At 35.3% G+C, this 6689-nt stretch overlaps 1 pseudogene across 1 annotated transcript; it reads right to left on the bottom strand.

The window, feature by feature from the left end:
• Positions 1–6124: 6124 nt before the first annotated feature.
• On the bottom strand, positions 6125–6424 carry LOC308558400 (peptidyl-prolyl cis-trans isomerase A pseudogene; annotated as a pseudogene). The gene has a single exon. The product of its transcript is annotated as a peptidyl-prolyl cis-trans isomerase A pseudogene (transcript).
• Between the last annotated feature and the right edge of the window lie 265 nt (positions 6425–6689).

Raw genomic sequence — 6689 nt, 5'->3', positions numbered from 1 at the left:
TCCTAGAGTGATGGGCAACCTCTGAGCCATGCCGGCTGGGCCTGTGAAGACTTTTGTAACTGTGTTTTTGTCCTGCCACATTTGAATTATTTTGGAATTACATTTGGCTGAATGTTCTAATTTTGTAGAGCCATCACGATGCCATGCCAGGTCAAACAGGAGGGCCCCTTGAGCCCTGAACAGATTGTGACATGAAGGGAGTGCCAGGCTAAGGAACGTCCTTCTGTATCACTTGGTGAGGTGATGAAAACATGAGATTTGGGGTTACATAAATCTGTGTTCGAATTAATTTCTGAACTTTCTAGCTACAGGATTGGGCAAGCTGCTTAGGGTCTTTATAAAAGCGGATAATAAGTGCTATCTCAGTTAAGATTAGGGTCAAATGGGATAAGATAGATGACATGCATTGTGACACCTGGCTTCCAAGTGTCATGTCTGTTGGGACTGAAATGTGGGCCTAGAGGTGAGGAAGTAGTCAGTCACTGATACATATTTGAAGAAATGATGATTAAAGCTTTGAACTAGAACAGGGATCAGCCAACTACAAGAGCCTGTTGCCTGTTTCTGTAGATGACGTTTTATTGGAACACAGCTATACCCATTCCTTTAAGTATTATTATTAATGGCTATTGTCATGCTACAAGGGCAGAGTTGAGGAGTTGTGATAGAGACCATATGGCTCAGAAAATCTATATTTGTTTTTTGCTCTTTACAGAAAATGTTTTCTGACCTTTGGATTAGAGGAATAAATGGATTTTATCAGGAAGATAATATGAAAAGAAAACTGGAGGGCTGAGCCTATATAAGGAATGTCTACATATAAAGATTTTTTTCTTCCATTTGGGGGATATCAAGAATACTTCTACCCTTATAGAGAGAAGAGAGCAGTTTCATCAAAGCAGTCTACTAAAGAGATAGAAATCAAAGTATATCCTTTTACCAAGTCCTGCTCCCTGTGCATCAAAGAAATATAAGCTGCCCACCTGTTTTCAGTATTCTGCCTTTCTAAAGATGTTGAGCATTTTCTAGCGACAGAAGGAAATTCACAAATGTGAAGTTCCGAGATTTCCTGCAACTGAGGCTATTGTTAAATTGGTAAGGGTGTATTGGTCAAAAACTTAGGAGTATAGATTCCAAAACTGTCACAATACATTTGTTGTCCTAATAAAAATATATAAAAAGTTAGACAGGGATATTGTTTAATGTGGTGTTGTACATCTTCAAGCTTCACTGAGAAAGTGAAATGATGAGCAGATCTGTTTGAGTGATCATATTTTCAACTTACCTCTCTATTTAATATTCAGCTTAATCATATTATCTCCAACGTGGAAGACAGAAACTTAAATTGTAAAATAAAATTCTCAGAATTTCAAGCCATTGGATTAACTATTCCACACATGGGCAGTCCCTTCATGACTTTACATCTGACACTGCCCCTACAACTTTCCCGTTAAAATCAAGCAATAAATTGTTCAAGAAAGACATCTTGCCTAATACCACAATGTGTTCTCCAGAAAACACCCTTGAAGATGGCATTTTGACTTCAAGGCTTCATAGATTTAATGTTTGTATACAAACATTAGATCTTAGTGGCACATCCTAACTGAGAATGTTGCCTCTAAATAATACATATTCATTTGGACATCTGTTCCAATATAAGTATTATTCTGATTCAAAAAAATTTACCAAAATATATGGGGTCAAATATATGCTGACAGAAGATGATTTGACTCTGGGTGGTGGGCACATAATGCAATATATAGATCATGTATCATAAGAATGCACTTGAAACCTATATAATCTTTTTAAACTAGTCTAATCTTTATTTTAAATCTAATGCCACCCCAATAAATTTAATAAAATAAAAAAAGTTATCTTATAGCCTAAATTCCAGATAAGAAAAGGTGAAGGGATTAAGAACTACAAATTTTTGGTTACAAAATAGTCATGGGAATGTAAAGTACAGCATAGGGAATAAAGTCAATAATATTGTAATAAATATGTATGGTGCCGGGTGGGTACTTGAAATATTGAGAGTATGATTGCCTAACCACTATGCTGTACACCTGAAACTAATTCAAAGTGATATTAAATGTAAACTGTAATTGAAAAGTAAAATTAAAAAACAAAGTCAATTTAATGAACAAAAATGATCAGATTTGGTGATTTACTCAATTAGTTTCTTTCTCATTTCATGTTGTTTTTATTTGAAAGTGATTTTATTTGAAAGACTTTTATTTGAATGTCTATTATGCTTGAAAGTAACTAGACAGTAAGAAGTACTTTATCCATTTTATTAATATGGAAAAAACTGGTGTGACTTGAGTAAGTGATTTTAGTTTTTATTTTCCTCAGATTTTTTGATCATAAAGTATTTAAATTCTTTTCCCTAAATATTTCAGCACTTTGCTTCTATTCATGCATCTTGATGTGTTCACACATAATTTTTTTACTACTTGCTTAAGACAACAGATAAAAATGAAAAAAGTATGTGTCTCTAAGAGACTTATAGAAATAAGTTAATGAAATTTTTTTTTTTCAAATAATTCTTGATTTTTTCTGAACTCTATAGTAGATGAATTTCAAGACGAAATTCAAGTTGAAGTTATAAAACATATGAAAATTGAAAACTTAATAAATCTTACTTAAATAACCCATTTAACATGCTGTTCATACTCTCCGATCATCACATTCAGAATCCCTAGGCAATAATGTGAACTAAGCATCTTCATCTGATTAAACAAAGATTACCTATTAACATGTCAAGACCAACTAAATGAAAGTCGTAGTCTCCAAATGGCTATCTTAGCAACAAGTTGTGTGGATTCTAACACCAAATTGATTCTGATACATTTACAGGAGAAAATTGTTACCAATTTGAATATAAAGTGAAAAAATTGTCCTTATAATATTACATCTTTAAAAATGGGAAAAATCAATACATTAAAACAATTTTTTAAATAATTAAAATTAGATATTTCCCAAAATTTATAAATCATCTAGTCTCAGTTTCATAGGATATTGTTCAGCAGTCTTCCCACTGTTTTTTTATTTATTAGGAATGGCCACAACTATTTAACATCAAGTACCCAAAGACATACTTGGTAAGCTGAACACACCATTTTCTGTAGCAGCAACAATGATAGAAACATATTTCAGACTTGATGTAAATATTTTAGTTTATCTTATTTTTATTTGCCTATGTATACCAGCTGCTATAGCTCAGATTTCTCTAAGGAGAGCATGAAGTACAAAATTTAATTTAAAGTTGTAAGCTGTGAGCAGTTGTGGTTTAATTCAGGAATTTATAGACTCACCTCTGGCAATAAGCTCTAAGGAGTACATCCAATATAATGCATTATGGCTACATCATTCAATGTGCTGTAGTTAAGGGCTTGTCAGCATTTCTATTTTAAACTCCTCTTTTCTGGTGTTTATGATTTGACCATTAAGAATTGCTGGGGCTTGAAAAAACAGTTTGTGAAGACTGCGTTAGGCCACAAATTGTATCATTTTCATTTTTGAGCAGTAGCATGAATAGCAAAGTTGTGTGAAAGAATGAAATAAGGTTAACTAAGTTAGGACTTAACCTTGTAAAAGGAAGGGAGAGAGAAATATTGCAGTAGGTGTTCCAAATACCTGGTCCTAAATGGGAGAACATAACCAGGATTTGAGTTTGGGATTAAGAGGAAAAGCCAGTTGAAAATGAAGAAAATTATCCATTATAGAGCCTTGTTGTTACACATGATATGCATTTAATAAGATAACCCTTATTTAATAGAAGAATGATATAGTGTGAAATACAGCATTAAGCTTTTGGGAAATAGGTTATATAAAATGAATTTATTAACATCTGGCATATCCAGGAATAAAGAGCTTTGTGTTCCTCTGTGATAGTTGTCAGTAAACTACCACAGAGGTTTGCATGCCATCTCAGGGTGTCGACTTTTAGCTTACATTTCAGCATTAAACCAGAAAAACACACAGATAAAATAAAAACCTTTGTGAGTATGTCTCTGACTAGAGTGACAAGAGAGGGAAGCTGAATAGTGGGAGCAGACGTGAAAGCCAATGATTAGATATCATGATTTAGAAAAGACAGAAAAATACTCCCCTTACAATGTAGTCCCACTGTCCATGGTTCCCATCCTAGATGGTTCCTATCTAATCCTAGTGGACACAGTTGTGCTGAATCCACTCTCCTCCTTTTCATGAAAGTTCCAAGACAGGCACCAACACCTTAAATTTCCATATACATTCATAAATCCTGATTCCATGCCATGGCATCAGTTAATTGGTTCAGATTGAGCTTCAGACCTTCGTTGGGACAACTAAAACCCCCTTTGCAAGGATTTGGCATTAGAAACAAAGGAAAGAGAGGCAGAATATACCTAATATTATGCAGAGTGAAGAACAGGAAGAGAGCAGACATACAGAGAAATGTGAAGATAATGGAGCATAATTCTAATAGGTCCCTGGTTCTGGTTTGTTCCTGAGGCCCCACTGCATATCTCCTCGTGAACTCTCTTGACACTCCAGTGTCCATTAAATAGCTCCTGTTAAAGCTCCCTAGTGCCCATTGCTTAAACTGGGATCCTAAAGAAAGCCCTGGTTAATGCAGCAATATTAACACAGCGGTAATTATTCCATTTCATAAATTTTAAGACTTGATCCATTTCTCTGATTTTTCACATTCTCTGCCCTTTTTTTCCCTGGGGACCACATTGATGAACTATTCTTGAACTTGAAGTTTCATTCAAATATAATCCAAATTTAATAAAATTTGGATAATAAAATAAGCCTATTTTTATTACTATTTCTCTTATCTTTCTCTAATTCGCTATTATTTTCTTTTCCCTCTTTAGTATTTTTTCCTCTGAGGTATGAGCTCTAAAGACTTATTATTTACCTGAGATATAAAATCTTTGGTTTGATATTAGTCTTTGGGTTTGGACTCTTTTGATGATAAAAGACAAAAGTAATACAAAAATCATAAAGACCTCAAATGGGATAAAAAAATAAAGGATATGTTTCAAACCTGAGCAAAAAAGAAAAAAAAAAGGTATGTCATATTTCTGAGGAAACCATATCCGGTTACATTTTTAGGCTCCCTCTTTGGTAGCCCACCAAAAGCTCCAATTTCTTCAAATGAGGTAGCAAAAAGACTACAGATATTTCAGTTTTCTTATAGCACATCACACCATCCAAAGGGAAATAGATAACCTTTTCCAGTAGTTCCTGAGCTACTTCATACTAGAGATGAAGACCTTGGGAGGTTTTTAACAGTAAGGATACTGAGCAGAATCCTGAGGGATTAGTAGGAGGTTCTTAGGTATGGAAAGTTAGGTAAAGTATTCTGACAAAGAGAGAGCTTTTGTGCAGATCCTGATATAAAAAACCAGGTCAATCATCTTCTTAGTTTCACTTCCACGCTAAATAAGAGTGTGTATTCACAGCAGCCTAGGAAAGAAATAGACCTCACCTTCCTGAGTTGGAGTTTGAGAATTCATAAATATCCTACATGGTCCTCAATGGGTCTGTAGATGACCAGCATATTGTATCCAAAAATGGGTTTGTGTGCAGAAGCCTTTATCTGAACATAAGATTTAATAGAATAATCATACCTGCAAAGGGTCTATGACACAGAAAAAAGTATAAGATGATACAAAGAAAACTTCAAAAAAGAAGAGAGAATCTGTAACTGACAGGTATTCGAGAGGAAAACAACAGAGGATGATTAGAGTTTGTAAAAACTCCCAAGGATCAGGGAGCATATGTGCTGCACTAGGGGTCAAGAGTATGCATTCAAGCTTTGGGTTCACTAAAGGCCCTCCCTCAGTAACTACTGTGACCTACCCAAGTGATCTCAACTCTAGCACTTTAAATGTTACCTCATTTTTTTCATTGTTGTTTAGATTTTGTTTCATAATCATAAACTTTACTCTGTAGTCCAGCTAGACTTGGAGGGAGATAAGAGAAATATGGAACCCAAAGAACTTCAGGGAGAGCACAAAGATTATAGGATATTCTGAGCAGATGGGGGGGTATAGGGGTGCTCTCTTGACCTGCAGAAGGAATGGTCTGGTGGTTAAGATAAAAAATGAGTCAAATTTATTAAAGTTGTTCAGTCAGCAATGGTTATCTTCCTGCTGGTCTTGCAACTACTGGAACAAAGTCTCCACAGCTTCCACCATATCCATGTCTTCTTTCACCTTGCCAAAGACCACACACTTGTCATGCAACCCACATTCTTGGCAGTACAGATGAAAAACTGAGAACCATTTGTGTTGGGTCCAGCGTTTTCCCTGGACATGAGGCCAGGACCCATATACTTAAGGATGAAACTCTCATCATCAAATTTCTCCCCATAGATGGACTTGCCTCCCTTGCCATTATGGCATATGAAGTCACCACCCTGGCACATAAATCCCAGAATAATTATGTAAAAGCAGGAACTTTTATACCAAATCCTTTTTTTCCAATCCTCAGAGCATAAAAGTGTTTTCTTTGGAACTTTGTTTGCAAACAGCTCAAAGAAAAGCAATGTCGAAGAACACAGTGGGGTTGACAATAGCTGTGTGAGGGTGGCTCCAAGGTGGGACATCTGCAAGCTGTTACCTCATTCTTTATACCCTTTAAAAACTCAAATTCTGCTCGAATAACAGCTTTCTGTAAACTGCCTCTGTGCT

Source organism: Miniopterus schreibersii (assembly GCF_964146895.1).
Source record: "Miniopterus schreibersii genome assembly, chromosome: 6".
Taxonomy (NCBI): domain Eukaryota; kingdom Metazoa; phylum Chordata; class Mammalia; order Chiroptera; family Miniopteridae; genus Miniopterus; species Miniopterus schreibersii.
Note: the sequence above shows the minus strand (reverse complement) of the source record. Positions and strands in the feature narration are given on the sequence as shown.